The 14,117-nt window shown below is 40.6% G+C and overlaps 28 non-coding genes across 28 annotated transcripts; all 28 read right to left on the bottom strand.

Moving 5' to 3' along the window:
- Positions 1 to 15: 15 nt before the first annotated feature.
- On the bottom strand, positions 16 to 109 carry trnai-uau. The gene is made up of 2 exons: positions 72 to 109; positions 16 to 51 (listed from the first exon to the last, which is right to left on the bottom strand). It is a non-coding gene; the product is annotated as a tRNA-Ile (tRNA).
- Positions 110 to 636: 527 nt separating this feature from the next.
- trnai-uau lies at positions 637 to 730 on the bottom strand. The gene is made up of 2 exons: positions 693 to 730; positions 637 to 672 (listed from the first exon to the last, which is right to left on the bottom strand). It is a non-coding gene; the product is annotated as a tRNA-Ile (tRNA).
- A 206-nt stretch (positions 731 to 936) lies between these two features.
- Positions 937 to 1,030, bottom strand: trnai-uau. The gene is made up of 2 exons: positions 993 to 1,030; positions 937 to 972 (listed from the first exon to the last, which is right to left on the bottom strand). It is a non-coding gene; the product is annotated as a tRNA-Ile (tRNA).
- Positions 1,031 to 1,463: 433 nt separating this feature from the next.
- Positions 1,464 to 1,557, bottom strand: trnai-uau. Its single transcript has 2 exons — positions 1,520 to 1,557; positions 1,464 to 1,499 (listed from the first exon to the last, which is right to left on the bottom strand). It is a non-coding gene; the product is annotated as a tRNA-Ile (tRNA).
- Positions 1,558 to 1,763: 206 nt separating this feature from the next.
- Positions 1,764 to 1,857, bottom strand: trnai-uau. Its single transcript has 2 exons — positions 1,820 to 1,857; positions 1,764 to 1,799 (listed from the first exon to the last, which is right to left on the bottom strand). It is a non-coding gene; the product is annotated as a tRNA-Ile (tRNA).
- A 433-nt stretch (positions 1,858 to 2,290) lies between these two features.
- Positions 2,291 to 2,388, bottom strand: trnai-uau. Its single transcript has 2 exons — positions 2,347 to 2,388; positions 2,291 to 2,326 (listed from the first exon to the last, which is right to left on the bottom strand). It is a non-coding gene; the product is annotated as a tRNA-Ile (tRNA).
- A 527-nt stretch (positions 2,389 to 2,915) lies between these two features.
- trnai-uau lies at positions 2,916 to 3,009 on the bottom strand. Its single transcript has 2 exons — positions 2,972 to 3,009; positions 2,916 to 2,951 (listed from the first exon to the last, which is right to left on the bottom strand). It is a non-coding gene; the product is annotated as a tRNA-Ile (tRNA).
- A 206-nt stretch (positions 3,010 to 3,215) lies between these two features.
- On the bottom strand, positions 3,216 to 3,313 carry trnai-uau. Its single transcript has 2 exons — positions 3,272 to 3,313; positions 3,216 to 3,251 (listed from the first exon to the last, which is right to left on the bottom strand). It is a non-coding gene; the product is annotated as a tRNA-Ile (tRNA).
- Positions 3,314 to 3,840: 527 nt separating this feature from the next.
- trnai-uau lies at positions 3,841 to 3,934 on the bottom strand. The gene is made up of 2 exons: positions 3,897 to 3,934; positions 3,841 to 3,876 (listed from the first exon to the last, which is right to left on the bottom strand). It is a non-coding gene; the product is annotated as a tRNA-Ile (tRNA).
- Positions 3,935 to 4,137: 203 nt separating this feature from the next.
- On the bottom strand, positions 4,138 to 4,231 carry trnai-uau. Its single transcript has 2 exons — positions 4,194 to 4,231; positions 4,138 to 4,173 (listed from the first exon to the last, which is right to left on the bottom strand). It is a non-coding gene; the product is annotated as a tRNA-Ile (tRNA).
- Positions 4,232 to 4,664: 433 nt separating this feature from the next.
- trnai-uau lies at positions 4,665 to 4,758 on the bottom strand. The gene is made up of 2 exons: positions 4,721 to 4,758; positions 4,665 to 4,700 (listed from the first exon to the last, which is right to left on the bottom strand). It is a non-coding gene; the product is annotated as a tRNA-Ile (tRNA).
- Positions 4,759 to 4,961: 203 nt separating this feature from the next.
- trnai-uau lies at positions 4,962 to 5,055 on the bottom strand. Its single transcript has 2 exons — positions 5,018 to 5,055; positions 4,962 to 4,997 (listed from the first exon to the last, which is right to left on the bottom strand). It is a non-coding gene; the product is annotated as a tRNA-Ile (tRNA).
- A 433-nt stretch (positions 5,056 to 5,488) lies between these two features.
- Positions 5,489 to 5,582, bottom strand: trnai-uau. Its single transcript has 2 exons — positions 5,545 to 5,582; positions 5,489 to 5,524 (listed from the first exon to the last, which is right to left on the bottom strand). It is a non-coding gene; the product is annotated as a tRNA-Ile (tRNA).
- Positions 5,583 to 5,788: 206 nt separating this feature from the next.
- On the bottom strand, positions 5,789 to 5,882 carry trnai-uau. The gene is made up of 2 exons: positions 5,845 to 5,882; positions 5,789 to 5,824 (listed from the first exon to the last, which is right to left on the bottom strand). It is a non-coding gene; the product is annotated as a tRNA-Ile (tRNA).
- Positions 5,883 to 6,315: 433 nt separating this feature from the next.
- trnai-uau lies at positions 6,316 to 6,409 on the bottom strand. Its single transcript has 2 exons — positions 6,372 to 6,409; positions 6,316 to 6,351 (listed from the first exon to the last, which is right to left on the bottom strand). It is a non-coding gene; the product is annotated as a tRNA-Ile (tRNA).
- An 825-nt stretch (positions 6,410 to 7,234) lies between these two features.
- On the bottom strand, positions 7,235 to 7,328 carry trnai-uau. The gene is made up of 2 exons: positions 7,291 to 7,328; positions 7,235 to 7,270 (listed from the first exon to the last, which is right to left on the bottom strand). It is a non-coding gene; the product is annotated as a tRNA-Ile (tRNA).
- A 433-nt stretch (positions 7,329 to 7,761) lies between these two features.
- Positions 7,762 to 7,853, bottom strand: trnai-uau. The gene is made up of 2 exons: positions 7,818 to 7,853; positions 7,762 to 7,797 (listed from the first exon to the last, which is right to left on the bottom strand). It is a non-coding gene; the product is annotated as a tRNA-Ile (tRNA).
- A 205-nt stretch (positions 7,854 to 8,058) lies between these two features.
- Positions 8,059 to 8,152, bottom strand: trnai-uau. Its single transcript has 2 exons — positions 8,115 to 8,152; positions 8,059 to 8,094 (listed from the first exon to the last, which is right to left on the bottom strand). It is a non-coding gene; the product is annotated as a tRNA-Ile (tRNA).
- A 1,351-nt stretch (positions 8,153 to 9,503) lies between these two features.
- Positions 9,504 to 9,597, bottom strand: trnai-uau. The gene is made up of 2 exons: positions 9,560 to 9,597; positions 9,504 to 9,539 (listed from the first exon to the last, which is right to left on the bottom strand). It is a non-coding gene; the product is annotated as a tRNA-Ile (tRNA).
- Positions 9,598 to 9,800: 203 nt separating this feature from the next.
- trnai-uau lies at positions 9,801 to 9,894 on the bottom strand. Its single transcript has 2 exons — positions 9,857 to 9,894; positions 9,801 to 9,836 (listed from the first exon to the last, which is right to left on the bottom strand). It is a non-coding gene; the product is annotated as a tRNA-Ile (tRNA).
- Positions 9,895 to 10,100: 206 nt separating this feature from the next.
- trnai-uau lies at positions 10,101 to 10,194 on the bottom strand. Its single transcript has 2 exons — positions 10,157 to 10,194; positions 10,101 to 10,136 (listed from the first exon to the last, which is right to left on the bottom strand). It is a non-coding gene; the product is annotated as a tRNA-Ile (tRNA).
- Positions 10,195 to 10,627: 433 nt separating this feature from the next.
- Positions 10,628 to 10,721, bottom strand: trnai-uau. Its single transcript has 2 exons — positions 10,684 to 10,721; positions 10,628 to 10,663 (listed from the first exon to the last, which is right to left on the bottom strand). It is a non-coding gene; the product is annotated as a tRNA-Ile (tRNA).
- Positions 10,722 to 11,249: 528 nt separating this feature from the next.
- trnai-uau lies at positions 11,250 to 11,347 on the bottom strand. The gene is made up of 2 exons: positions 11,306 to 11,347; positions 11,250 to 11,285 (listed from the first exon to the last, which is right to left on the bottom strand). It is a non-coding gene; the product is annotated as a tRNA-Ile (tRNA).
- Positions 11,348 to 12,081: 734 nt separating this feature from the next.
- trnai-uau lies at positions 12,082 to 12,176 on the bottom strand. Its single transcript has 2 exons — positions 12,138 to 12,176; positions 12,082 to 12,117 (listed from the first exon to the last, which is right to left on the bottom strand). It is a non-coding gene; the product is annotated as a tRNA-Ile (tRNA).
- Positions 12,177 to 12,382: 206 nt separating this feature from the next.
- trnai-uau lies at positions 12,383 to 12,476 on the bottom strand. Its single transcript has 2 exons — positions 12,439 to 12,476; positions 12,383 to 12,418 (listed from the first exon to the last, which is right to left on the bottom strand). It is a non-coding gene; the product is annotated as a tRNA-Ile (tRNA).
- Positions 12,477 to 12,909: 433 nt separating this feature from the next.
- Positions 12,910 to 13,001, bottom strand: trnai-uau. The gene is given in 2 exon segments: positions 12,910 to 12,944; positions 12,964 to 13,001. It is a non-coding gene; the product is annotated as a tRNA-Ile (tRNA).
- A 206-nt stretch (positions 13,002 to 13,207) lies between these two features.
- On the bottom strand, positions 13,208 to 13,301 carry trnai-uau. The gene is made up of 2 exons: positions 13,264 to 13,301; positions 13,208 to 13,243 (listed from the first exon to the last, which is right to left on the bottom strand). It is a non-coding gene; the product is annotated as a tRNA-Ile (tRNA).
- Positions 13,302 to 13,734: 433 nt separating this feature from the next.
- On the bottom strand, positions 13,735 to 13,828 carry trnai-uau. The gene is made up of 2 exons: positions 13,791 to 13,828; positions 13,735 to 13,770 (listed from the first exon to the last, which is right to left on the bottom strand). It is a non-coding gene; the product is annotated as a tRNA-Ile (tRNA).
- Between the last annotated feature and the right edge of the window lie 289 nt (positions 13,829 to 14,117).

Genomic DNA, 14,117 nt, shown 5'->3' on the forward strand with positions numbered 1-14,117 from the left:
CACCTTCTAAAACCTTGCTCCAGATGAGGCTCGAACTCACAACCTCGGCATTGCTCTGCTACGTACTGTCTTATAAGTACCACGCGCTGACCGATTGCGCCACTGGAGCAATTTAAGAAAATCTGTGACCTTACTCCACCTATTTTGAATCTCATTTTCAACCAGTTATCTGCGTTATGCTTTGAACTACATTGCTACTGAATTGACTCTCATCTTCTGAAACCTTACTCCACCTAATTTAGATCTTCTAAAACTGTGCTCCAGCTAATCTGTATCTTACTTTTAACTGTTCATCCATACTAGGCTTTGAACTATATTGTTAATGAAACAGTTCTTGGTTTCTGAAACCTTACTCCACCTAATTTCAATCTTATTTTTAACCCATTATCTACATTAAGCTTTGAATCCCATTGCTACTGTAAAGACTCTCATCTTCTGACACCTTGCTCAATCTAATTTGAATCTTATTGTCAATCGATTACGTACGTTAAGCATTGAACTATATTGCTGCTGAATTGACTCTCAACAGATCTTGGTTTCTGAAACCTCGCTCCACCTTTCAATATTATCAACGGATTACATACGTTTAGCATTGAACTCCATTGCTACTGAAATGAGTCTCACCTTCTAAAACCCTGCTCCAGGTGAGGCTCGAACTCACAACCTCGGCATTGCTCTGCTACGTACTGTCTTATAAGTACCGCGCGCTGACCGATTGCGCCACTGGAGCAGATTCTGACACTCTCTGACCTTACTCCACCTAACCTGAACCTTAGTAGCAACCGATTATCAAACTCAACAACTTCATTGTTTCATACTGAAACAGATCTTGGTTTCTGAAACCTGGCTCCACCTAATTTCAATATTATCAACGGATTACATATGCTCAGCACTGAACTCCATTGCTACTGAAATGAGTTTCACCTTCTAAAACCTTGCTCCAGGTGAGGCTCGAACTCACAACCTCGGCATTGCTCTGCTACGTACTGTCTTATAAGTACCGCGCGCTGACCGATTGCGCCACTGGAGCAATTTAAGAAAATCTGTGACCTTACTCCACCTAATTTAGATCTTCTAAAACTGTGCTCCAGCTAATCTGTATCTTACTTTTAACTGTTCATCCATACTAGGCTTTGAACTATATTGTTAATGAAACAGTTCTTGGTTTCTGAAACCTTACTCCACCTAATTTCAATCTTATTTTTAACCCATTATCTACATTAAGCTTTGAATCCCATTGCTACTGTAAAGACTCTCATCTTCTGACACCTTGCTCAATCTAATTTGAATCTTATTGTCAATCGATTACGTACGTTAAGCATTGAACTATATTGCTGCTGAATTGACTCTCACCAGAACTTGGTTTCTGAAACCTCGCTCCACCTTTCAATATTATCAACGGATTACATACGTTTAGCATTGAACTCCATTGCTACTGAAATGAGTCTCACCTTCTAAAACCCTGCTCCAGGTGAGGCTCGAACTCACAACCTCGGCATTGCTCTGCTACGTACTGTCTTATAAGTACCGCGCGCTGACCGATTGCGCCACTAGAGCAGATTCTGACATTCTCTGACCTTACTCCACCTAAACTGAACCTTCTTAGCAACCGATTATCAAACTCAACAACTTCATTGTTTCATACTGAAACAGATCTTGGTTTCTGAAACCTGGCTCCACCTAATTTCAATAATACCAACGGATTACATACGCTCAGCACTGAACTACATTGCTACTGAAATGAGTCTCACTTTCTAAAACCTTGCTCCAGGTGAGGCTCGAACTCACAACCTCGGCATTGCTCTGCTACATACTGTCTTATAAGTACCGCGCGCTGACCGATTGCGCCACTGGAGCAGATTCTGAAAATCTGTGACCTTACTCCACCTAATTTAGATCTTTTAAAACTGTGCTCCAGCTAATCTGTATCTTACTTTTAACTGTTCATCCATACTAGGCTTTGAACTATATTGTTAATGAAACAGTTCTTGGTTTCTGAAACCTTACTCCACCTAATTTCAATCTTATTTTTAGCCCATTATCTACATTAAGCTTTGAATCCCATTGCTACTGTAAAGACTCTCATCTTCTGACACCTTGCTCAATCTAATTTGAATCTTATTGTCAATCGATTACGTACGTTAAGCATTGAACTATATTGCTGCTGAATTGACTCTCACCAGATCTTGGTTTCTGAAACCTCGCTCCACCTTTCAATATTATCAACAGATTACATACGCTCAGCACTGAACTACATTGCTACTGAAATGAGCCTGACCTACTAAAACCTTGCTCCAGGTGAGGCTCGAACTCACAACCTCGGCATTGCTCTGCTACGTACTGTCTTATAAGTACCGCGCGCTGACTGACCGATTGCACCACTGGAGCAATTTAAGAAAATCTGTGACCTTACGCCACCTATTTTGAATCTCATTTTCAACCAGTTATCTGCGTTATGCTTTGAACTACATTGCTACTGAATTGACTCTCATCTTCTGAAACCTTACTCCACCTAATTTAGATCTTCTAAAACTGTGCTCCAGCTAATCTGTATCTTACTTTTAACTGTTCATCCATACTAGGCTTTGAACTATATTGTTAATGAAACAGTTCTTGGTTTCTGAAACCTTACTCCACCTAATTTCAATCTTATTTTTAACCCATTATCTACATTAAGCTTTGAATCCCATTGCTACTGTAAAGACTCTCATCTTCTGACACCTTGCTCAATCTAATTTGAATCTTATTGTCAATCGATTACGTACGTTAAGCATTGAACTATATTGCTGCTGAATTGACTCTCAACAGATCTTGGTTTCTGAAACCTCGCTCCACCTTTCAATATTATCAACAGATTACATACGCTCAGCACTGAACTCCATTGCTACTGAAATGAGTCTCCCCTTCTAAAATCTTGCTCCAGGTGAGGCTCGAACTCACAACCTCGGCATTGCTCTGCTTCGTACTGTCTTATAAGTACCGCGCGCTGACCGATTGCGCCACTGGAGCAGATTCTGAAAACCTCTGACCTTACTCCACCTAACCTGAACCTTAGTAGCAACCGATTATCAAACTCAACAACTTCATTGTTTCATACTGAAACAGATCTTGGTTTCTGAAACCTGGCTCCACCTAATTTCAATATTACCAACGGATTACATACGCTCAGCACTGAACTACATTGCTACTGAAATGAGTCTCACTTTCTAAAACCTTGCTCCAGGTGAGGCTCGAACTCACAACCTCGGCATTGCTCTGCTACGTACTGTCTTATAAGTACCGCGCGCTGACTGACCGATTGCACCACTGGAGCAATTTAAGAAAATCTGTGACCTTACGCCACCTATTTTGAATCTCATTTTCAACCAGTTATCTGCGTTATGCTTTGAACTACATTGCTACTGAATTGACTCTCATCTTCTGAAACCTTACTCCACCTAATTTAGATCTTCTAAAACTGTGCTCCAGCTAATCTGTATCTTACTTTTAACTGTTCATCCATACTAGGCTTTGAACTATATTGTTAATGAAACAGTTCTTGGTTTCTGAAACCTTACTCCACCTAATTTCAATCTTATTTTTAACCCATTATCTACATTAAGCTTTCAATCCCATTGCTACTGTAAAGACTCTCATCTTCTGACACCTTGCTCAATCTAATTTGAATCTTATTGTCAATCGATTACGTACGTTAAGCATTGAACTATATTGCTGCTGAATTGACTCTCAACAGATCTTGGTTTCTGAAACCTCGCTCCACCTTTCAATATTATCAACAGATTACATGCGCTCAGCACTGAACTCCATTGCTACTGAAATGAGTCTCACCTTCTAAAATCTTGCTCCAGGTGAGGCTCGAACTCACAACCTCGGCATTGCTCTGCTATGTACTGTCTTATAAGTACCGCGCGCTGACCGATTGCGCCACTGGAGCAGATTCTGAAAATCTCTGACCTTACTCCACCTAACCTGAACCTTAGTAGCAACCGATTATCAAAATCAACAACTTCATTGTTTCATACTGAAACAGATCTTGGTTTCTGAAACCTCGCTCCACCTTTCAATATTATCAAAGGATTACATACGCTCAGCACTGAACTCCATTGCTACTGAAATGAGTCTCACCTTCTAAAATCTTGCTCCAGGTGAGGCTCGAACTCACAACCTCGGCATTGCTCTGCTACGTACTGTCTTATAAGTACCGCGCACTGACCGATTGCGCCACTGGAGCAATTTAAGAAAATCTGTGACCTTACTCCACCTAATTTAGATCTTCTAAAACTGTGCTCCAGCTAATCTGTATCTTACTTTTAACTGTTCATCCATACTAGGCTTTGAACTATATTGTTAATGAAACAGTTCTTGGTTTCTGAAACCTTACTCCACCTAATTTCAATCTTATTTTTAACCCATTATCTACATTAAGCTTTGAATCCCACTGCTACTGTAAAGACTCTCATCTTCTGACACCTTGCTCAATCTAATTTGAATCTTATTGTCAATCGATTACGTACGTTAAGCATTGAACTATATTGCTGCTGAATTGACTCTCAACAGATCTTGGTTTCTGAAACCTCGCTCCACCTTTCAATATTATCAACAGATTACATGCGCTCAGCACTGAACTCCATTGCTACTGAAATGAGTCTCACCTTCTAAAATCTTGCTCCAGGTGAGGCTCGAACTCACAACCTCGGCATTGCTCTGCTATGTACTGTCTTATAAGTACCGCGCGCTGACCGATTGCGCCACTGGAGCAGATTCTGAAAACCTCTGACCTTACTCCACGTAACCTGAACCTTAGTAGCAACCGATTATCAAACTCAACAACTTCGTTGTTTCATACTGAAACAGATCTTGGTTTCTGAAACCTCGCTCCACCTTTCAATATTATCAAAGGATTACGTACGCTCAGCACTGAACTCCATTGCTACTGAAATGAGTCTCACCTTCTAAAATCTTGCTCCAGGTGAGGCTCGAACTCACAACCTCGGCATTGCTCTGCTACGTACTGTCTTATAAGTACCGCGCGCTGACCGATTGCGCCACTGGAGCAATTTAAGAAAACCTGTGACCTTACTCCACCTAATTTAGATCTTCTAAGACTGTGCTCCAGCTAATCTGTATCTTACTTTTAACTGTTCATCCATACTAGGCTTTGAACTATATTGTTAATGAAACAGTTCTTGGTTTCTGAAACCTTACTCCACCTAATTTCAATCTTATTTTTAACCCATTATCTACATTAAGCTTTGAATCCCATTGCTACTGTAAAGACTCTCATCTTCTGACACCTTGCTCAATCTAATTTGAATCTTATTGTCAATCGATTACGTACGTTAAGCATTGAACTATATTGCTGCTGAATTGACTCTCAACAGATCTTGGTTTCTGAAACCTCGCTCCACCTTTCAATATTATCAACAGATTACATACGCTCAGCACTGAACTCCATTGCTACTGAAATGAGTCTCACCTTCTAAAATCTTGCTCCAGGTGAGGCTCGAACTCACAACCTCGGCATTGCTCTGCTATGTACTGTCTTATAAGTACCGCGCGCTGACCGATTGCGCCACTGGAGCAGATTCTGAAAATCTCTGACCTTACTCCACCTAACCTGAACCTTAGTAGCAACCGATTATCAAACTCAACAACTTCGTTGTTTCATACTGAAACAGATCTTGGTTTCTGAAACCTGGCTCCACCTAATTTCAATATTATCAACGGATTACATATGCTCAGCACTGAACTCCATTGCTACTGAAATGAGTTTCACCTTCTAAAACCTTGCTCCAGGTGAGGCTCGAACTCACAACCTCGGCATTGCTCTGCTACGTACTGTCTTATAAGTACCGCGCACTGACCGATTGCGCCACTGGAGCAATTTAAGAAAATCTGTGACCTTACTCCACCTAATTTAGATCTTCTAAAACTGTGCTCCAGCTAATCTGTATCTTACTTTTAACTGTTCATCCATACTAGGCTTTGAACTATATTGTTAATGAAACAGTTCTTGGTTTCTGAAACCTTACTCCACCTAATTTCAATCTTATTTTTAACCCATTATCTACATTAAGCTTTGAATCCCACTGCTACTGTAAAGACTCTCATCTTCTGACACCTTGCTCAATCTAATTTGAATCTTATTGTCAATCGATTACGTACGTTAAGCATTGAACTATATTGCTGCTGAATTGACTCTCACCAGATCTTGGTTTCTGAAACCTCGCTCCACCTTTCAATGTTATCAACGGATTACATACGCTCAGCAATGAACTCCATTGCTACTGAAATGACTCTCACCTTCTAAAACCTTGCTCCAGATGAGGCTCGAACTCACAACCTCGGCATTGCTCTGCTACGTACTGTCTTATAAGTACCGCGCGCTGACCGATTGCGCCACTGGAGCAATTTAAGAAAATCTGTGACCTTACTCCACCTATTTTGAATCTCATTTTCAACCAGTTATCTGCGTTATGCTTTGAACTACATTGCTACTGAATTGACTCTCATCTTCTGAAACCTTACTCCACCTAATTTAGATCTTCTAAAACTGTGCTCCAGCTAATCTGTATCTTACTTTTAACTGTTCATCCATACTAGGCTTTGAACTATATTGTTAATGAAACAGTTCTTGGTTTCTGAAACCTTACTCCACCTAATTTCAATCTTATTTTTAACCCATTATCTACATTAAGCTTTGAATCCCATTGCTACTGTAAAGACTCTCATCTTCTGACACCTTGCTCAATCTAATTTGAATCTTATTGTCAATCGATTACGTACGTTAAGCATTGAACTATATTGCTGCTGAATTGACTCTCAACAGATCTTGGTTTCTGAAACCTCGCTCCACCTTTCAATATTATCAACAGATTACATACGCTCAGCACTGAACTCCATTGCTACTGAAATGAGTCTCCCCTTCTAAAATCTTGCTCCAGGTGAGGCTCGAACTCACAACCTCGGCATTGCTCTGCTACGTACTGTCTTATAAGTACCGCACTGACCGATTGCGCCACTGGAGCAGATTCTGAAAACCTCTGACCTTACTCCACCTAACCTGAACCGTAGTAGCAACCGATTATCAAACTCAACAACTTCATTGTTTCATACTGAAACAGATCTTGGTTTCTGAAACCTGGCTCCACCTAATTTCAATATTATCAACGGATTACATATGCTCAGCACTGAACTCCATTGCTACTGAAATGAGTTTCACCTTCTAAAACCTTGCTCCAGGTGAGGCTCGAACTCACAACCTCGGCATTGCTCTGCTACGTACTGTCTTATAAGTACCGCGCGCTGACCGATTGCGCCACTGGTGCAATTTAAGAAAATCTGTGACCTTACTCCACCTAATTTAGATCTTCTAAGACTGTGCTCCAGCTAATCTGTATCTTACTTTTAACTGTTCATCCATACTAGGCTTTGAACTATATTGTTAATGAAACAGTTCTTGGTTTCTGAAACCTTACTCCACCTAATTTCAATCTTATTTTTAACCCATTATCTACATTAAGCTTTGAATCCCATTGCTACTGTAAAGACTCTCATCTTCTGACACCTTGCTCAATCTAATTTGAATCTTATTGTCAATCGATTACGTACGTTAAGCATTGAACTATATTGCTGCTGAATTGACTCTCAACAGATCTTGGTTTCTGAAACCTCGCTCCACCTTTCAATATTATCAACAGATTACATACGCTCAGCACTGAACTCCATTGCTACTGAAATGAGTCTCACCTTCTAAAATCTTGCTCCAGGTGAGGCTCGAACTCACAACCTCGGCATTGCTCTGCTATGTACTGTCTTATAAGTACTGCGCTGACCGATTGCGCCACTGGAGCAGATTCTGAAAATCTCTGACCTTACTCCACCTAACCTGAACCTTAGTAGCAACCGATTATCAAACTCAACAACTTCGTTGTTTCATACTGAAAACAGATCTTGGTTTCTGAAACCTCGCTCCACCTTTTCAATATTATCAAAGGATTACATACGCTCAGCACTGAACTCCATTGCTACTGAAATGAGTCTCACCTTCTAAAATCTTGCTCCAGGTGAGGCTCGAACTCACAACCTCGGCATTGCTCTGCTACGTACTGTCTTATAAGTACCGCGCGCTGACCGATTGCACCACTGGAGCAGATTCTGAAAATCTCTGACCTTACTCCACCTAACCTGAACCTTAGTAGCAACCTGATTATAAAACTCAACAACTTCGCTTGTTTCATACTGAAACAGATCTTGGTTTCTGAAACCTGGCTCCACCTAATTTCAATATTATCAACGGATTACATATGCTCAGCACTGAACTCCATTGCTACTGAAATGAGTTTCACCTTCTAAAACCTTGCTCCAGGTGAGGCTCGAACTCACAACCTCGGCATTGCTCTGCTACGTATGTCTTATAAGTACCGCACTGACCGATTGCGCCACTGGAGCAATTTAAGAAAATCTGTGACCTTACTCCACCTAATTTAGATCTTCTAAAACTGTGCTCCAGCTAATCTGTATCTTACTTTTAACTGTTCATCCATACTAGGCTTTGAACTATATTGTTAATGAAACAGTTCTTGGTTTCTGAAACCTTACTCCACCTAATTTCAATCTTATTTTTAACCCATTATCTACATTAAGCTTTGAATCCCACTGCTACTGTAAAGACTCTCATCTTCTGACACCTTGCTCAATCTAATTTGAATCTTATTGTCAATCGATTACGTACGTTAAGCATTGAACTATATTGCTGCTGAATTGACTCTCAACAGATCTTGGTTTCTGAAACCTCGCTCCACCTTTCAATGTTATCAACGGATTACATACGCTCAGCAATGAACTCCATTGCTACTGAAATGACTCTCACCTTCTAAAACCTTGCTCCAGATGAGGCTCGAACTCACAACCTCGGCATTGCTCTGCTACGTACTGTCTTATAAGTACCGCGCTGACCGATTGCGCCACTGGAGCAATTCAAGAAAATCTGTGACCTTACTCCACCTATTTTGAATCTCATTTTCAACCAGTTATCTGCGTTATGCTTTGAACTACATTGCTACTGAATTGACTCTCATCTTCTGAAACCTTACTCCACCTAATTTAGATCTTCTAAAACTGTGCTCCAGCTAATCTGTATCTTACTTTTAACTGTTCATCCATACTAGGCTTTGAACTATATTGTTAATGAAACAGTTCTTGGTTTCTGAAACCTTACTCCACCTAATTTCAATCTTATTTTTAACCCATTATCTACATTAAGCTTTGAATCCCATTGCTACTGTAAAGACTCTCATCTTCTGACACCTTGCTCAATCTAATTTGAATCTTATTGTCAATCGATTACGTACGTTAAGCATTGAACTATATTGCTGCTGAATTGACTCTCAACAGATCTTGGTTTCTGAAACCTCGCTCCACCTTTCAATATTATCAACAGATTACATACGCTCAGCACTGAACTCCATTGCTACTGAAATGAGTCTCACCTTCTAAAATCTTGCTCCAGGTGAGGCTCGAACTCACAACCTCGGCATTGCTCTGCTACGTACTGTCTTATAAGTACCGCGCGCTGACCGATTGCGCCACTGGAGCAGATTCTGAAAATCTCTGACCTTACTCCACCTAACCTGAACCTTAGTAGCAACCGATTATCAAACTCAACAACTTCGTTGTTTCATACTGAAACAGATCTTGGTTTCTGAAACCTCGCTCCACCTTTCAATATTATCAAAGGATTACGTACGCTCAGCACTGAACTCCATTGCTACTGAAATGAGTCTCACCTTCTAAAATCTTGCTCCAGGTGAGGCTCGAACTCACAACCTCGGCATTGCTCTGCTACGTACTGTCTTATAAGTACCGCGCGCTGACCGATTGCACCACTGGAGCAGATTCTGAAAATCTCTGACCTTACTCCACCTAACCTGAACCTTAGTAGCAACCGATTATCAAACTCAACAACTTCGTTGTTTCATACTGAAACAGATCTTGGTTTCTGAAACCTGGCTCCACCTAATTTCAATATTATCAACGGATTACATATGCTCAGCACTGAACTCCATTGCTACTGAAATGAGTTTCACCTTCTAAAACCTTGCTCCAGGTGAGGCTCGAACTCACAACCTCGACATTGCTCTGCTACGTACTGTCTTATAAGTACCGCGCACTGACCGATTGCGCCACTGGAGCAATTTAAGAAAATCTGTGACCTTACTCCACCTAATTTAGATCTTCTAAAACTGTGCTCCAGCTAATCTGTATCTTACTTTTAACTGTTCATCCATACTAGGCTTTGAACTATATTGTTAATGAAACAGTTCTTGGTTTCTGAAACCTTACTCCACCTAATTTCAATCTTATTTTTAACCCATTATCTACATTAAGCTTTGAATCCCATTGCTACTGTAAAGACTCTCATCTTCTGACACCTTGCTCAATCTAATTTGAATCTTATTGTCAATCGATTACGTACGTTAAGCATTGAACTATATTGCTGCTGAATTGACTCTCAACAGATCTTGGTTTCTGAAACCTCGCTCCACCTTTCAATGTTATCAACGGATTACATACGCTCAGCAATGAACTCCATTGCTACTGAAATGACTCTCACCTTCTAAAACCTTGCTCCAGATGAGGCTCGAACTCACAACCTCGGCATTGCTCTGCTACGTACTGTCTTATAAGTACCGCGCGCTGACCGATTGCGCCACTGGAGCAATTTAAGAAAATCTGTGACCTTACTCCACCTATTTTGAATCTCATTTTCAACCAGTTATCTGCGTTATGCTTTGAACTACATTGCTACTGAATTGACTCTCATCTTCTGAAACCTTACTCCACCTAATTTAGATCTTCTAAAACTGTGCTCCAGCTAATCTGTATCTTACTTTTAACTGTTCATCCATACTAGGCTTTGAACTATATTGTTAATGAAACAGTTCTTGGTTTCTGAAACCTTACTCCACCTAATTTCAATCTTATTTTTAACCCATTATCTACATTAAGCTTTCAATCCCATTGCTACTGTAAAGACTCTCATCTTCTGACACCTTGCTCAATCTAATTTGAATCTTATTGTCAATCGATTACGTACGTTAAGCATTGAACTATATTGCTGCTGAATTGACTCTCAACAGATCTTGGTTTCTGAAACCTCGCTCCACCTTTCAATATTATCAACGGATTACATACGTTTAGCATTGAACTCCATTGCTACTGAAATGAGTCTCACCTTCTAAAAACCCTGCTCCAGGTGAGGCTCGAACTCACAACCTCGGCATTGCTCTGCTACGTACTGTCTTATAAGTACCGCATACGCGCTGACCGATTGCGCCACTGGAGCAGATTCTGACAACTCTCTGACCTTACTCCACCTAACCTGAACCTTAGTAGCAACCGATTATCAAACTCAACAACTTCATTGTTTCATACTGAAACAGATCTTGGTTTCTGAAACCTGGCTCCACCTAATTTCAATATTATCAACGGATTACATATGCTCAGCACTGAACTCCATTGCTACTGAAATGAGTTTCACCTTCTAAAACCTTGCTCCAGGTGAGGCTCGAACTCACAACCTCGGCATTGCTCTGCTACGTGTCTGTCTTATAAGTACCACTGCTGACCGATTACGCCACTGGAGCAATTTAAGAAAATCTGTGACCTTACTCCACCTAATTTAGATCTTCTAAAACTGTGCTCCAGCTAATCTGTATCTTACTTTTAACTGTTCATCCATACTAGGCTTTGAACTATATTGTTAATGAAACAGTTCTTGGTTTCTGAAACCTTACTCCACCTAATTTCAATCTTATTTTTAACCCATTATCTACATTAAGCTTTGAATCCCATTGCTACTGTAAAGACTCTCATCTTCTGACACCTTGCTCAATCTAATTTGAATATTATTGTCAATCGATTACGTACGTTAAGCATTGAACTATATTGCTGCTGAATTGACTCTCAACAGATCTTGGTTTCTGAAACCTCGCTCCACCTTTCAATATTATCAACAGATTACATACGCTCAGCACTGAACTCCATTGCTACTGAAATGAGTCTCACCTTCTAAAATCTTGCTCCAGGTGAGGCTCGAACTCACAACCTCGGCATTGCTCTGCTACGTACTGTCTTATAAGTACCACAGCGCTGACCGATTGCGCCACTGGAGCAGATTCTGAAAATCTCTGACCTTACTCCACCTAACCTGAACCTTAGTAGCAACCGATTATCAAACTCAACAACTTCATTGTTTCATACTGAAACAGATCTTGGTTTCTGAAACCTGGCTCCACCTAATTTCAATATTATCAACGGATTACATACGCTCAGCACTGAACTCCATTGCTACTGAAATGAGTCTCCCCTTCTAAAACCTTGCTCCAGGTGAGGCTCGAACTCACAACCTCGGCATTGCTCTGCTACGTACTGTCTTATAAGTACCGCGCGCTGACCGATTGCGCCACTGGAGCAATTTAAGAAAATCTGTGACCTTACTCCACCTAATTTAGATCTTCTAAAACTGTGCTCCAGCTAATCTGTATCTTACTTTTAACTGTTCATCCATACTAGGCTTTGAACTATATTGTTAATGAAACAGTTCTTGGTTTCTGAAACCTTACTCCACCTAATTTCAATCTTATTTTTAACCCATTATCTACATTAAGCTTTGAATCCCATTGCTACTGTAAAGACTCTCATCTTCTGACACCTTGCTCAATCTAATTTGAATCTTATTGTCAATCGATTACGTACGTTAAGCATTGAACTAAATTGCTGCTGAATTGACTCTCACCAGAACTTGGTTTCTGAAACCTCGCTCCACCTTTCAATATTATCAACAGATTACATACGCTCAGCACTGAACTCCATTGCTACTGAAATGAGTCTCACCTTCTAAAATCTTGCTCCAGGTGAGGCTCGACTCACAACCTCGGCATTGCTCTGCTCGTACTGTCTTATAAGTACCGCGCGCTGACCGATTGCGCCACTGGAGCAGATTCTGAAAGTCTCTGACCTTACTCCACCTAACCTGAACCTTAGTAGCAACCGATTATCAAACTCAACAACTTCGTTGTTTCATACTGAAACAGATCTTGGTTTCTGAAACCTGGCTCCACCTAATTTCAATATTATCAACGGATTACATATGCTCAGCACTGAACTCCATTGCTACTGAAATGAGTCTCACTTTCTAAAACCTTGCTCCAGGTGAGGCTCGAACTCACAACCTCGGCATTGCTCTGCTACGTACTGTCTTATAAGTACCGCGCGCTGACCGATTGCGCCACTGGAGCAATTTAAGAAAATCTGTGACCTTACTCCACCTAATTTAGATCTTCTAAAACTGTGCTCCAGCTAATCTGTATCTTACTTTTAACTGTTCATCCATACTAGGCTTTGAACTATATTGTTAATGAAACAGTTCTTGGTTTCTGAAACCTTACTCCACCTAATTTCAATCTTATTTTTAACCCATTATCTACATTAAGCTTTCAATCCCATTGCTACTGTAAAGACTCTCATCTTCTGACACCTTGCTCAATCTAATTTGAATCTTATTGTCAATCGATTACGTACGTTAAGCATTGAACTATATTGCTGCTGAATTGACTCTCACCAGAACTTGGTTTCTGAAACCTCGCTCCACCTTTCAATATTATCAAAGGATTACATACGCTCAGCACTGAACTCCATTGCTACTGAAATGAGTCTCACCTTCTAAAATCTTGCTCCAGGTGAGGCTCGAACTCACAACCTCGGCATTGCTCTGCTACGTGCTGTCTTATAAGTACAGCACGCTGACCGATTGCGCCACTGGAGCAGATTCTGATCTGACCTTACTCCACCTAACCTGAACCTTAGTAGCAACCGATTATCAAACTCAACAACTTCGTTTGTTTCATACTGAAACAGATCTTGGTTTCTGAAACCTGGCTCCACCTAATTTCAATATTATCAACGGATTACATATGCTCAGCACTGAACTCCATTGCTACTGAAATGAGTCTCACTTTCTAAAACCTTGCTCCAGGTGAGGCTCGAACTCACAACCTCGGCATTGCTCTGCTGCTACTGACTGTCTTATAAGTACATACGCCGCTGACCGATTG

Source organism: Puntigrus tetrazona, chromosome 23 (assembly GCF_018831695.1).
Source record: "Puntigrus tetrazona isolate hp1 chromosome 23, ASM1883169v1, whole genome shotgun sequence".
Taxonomy (NCBI): Eukaryota; Metazoa; Chordata; class Actinopteri; order Cypriniformes; family Cyprinidae; genus Puntigrus; species Puntigrus tetrazona.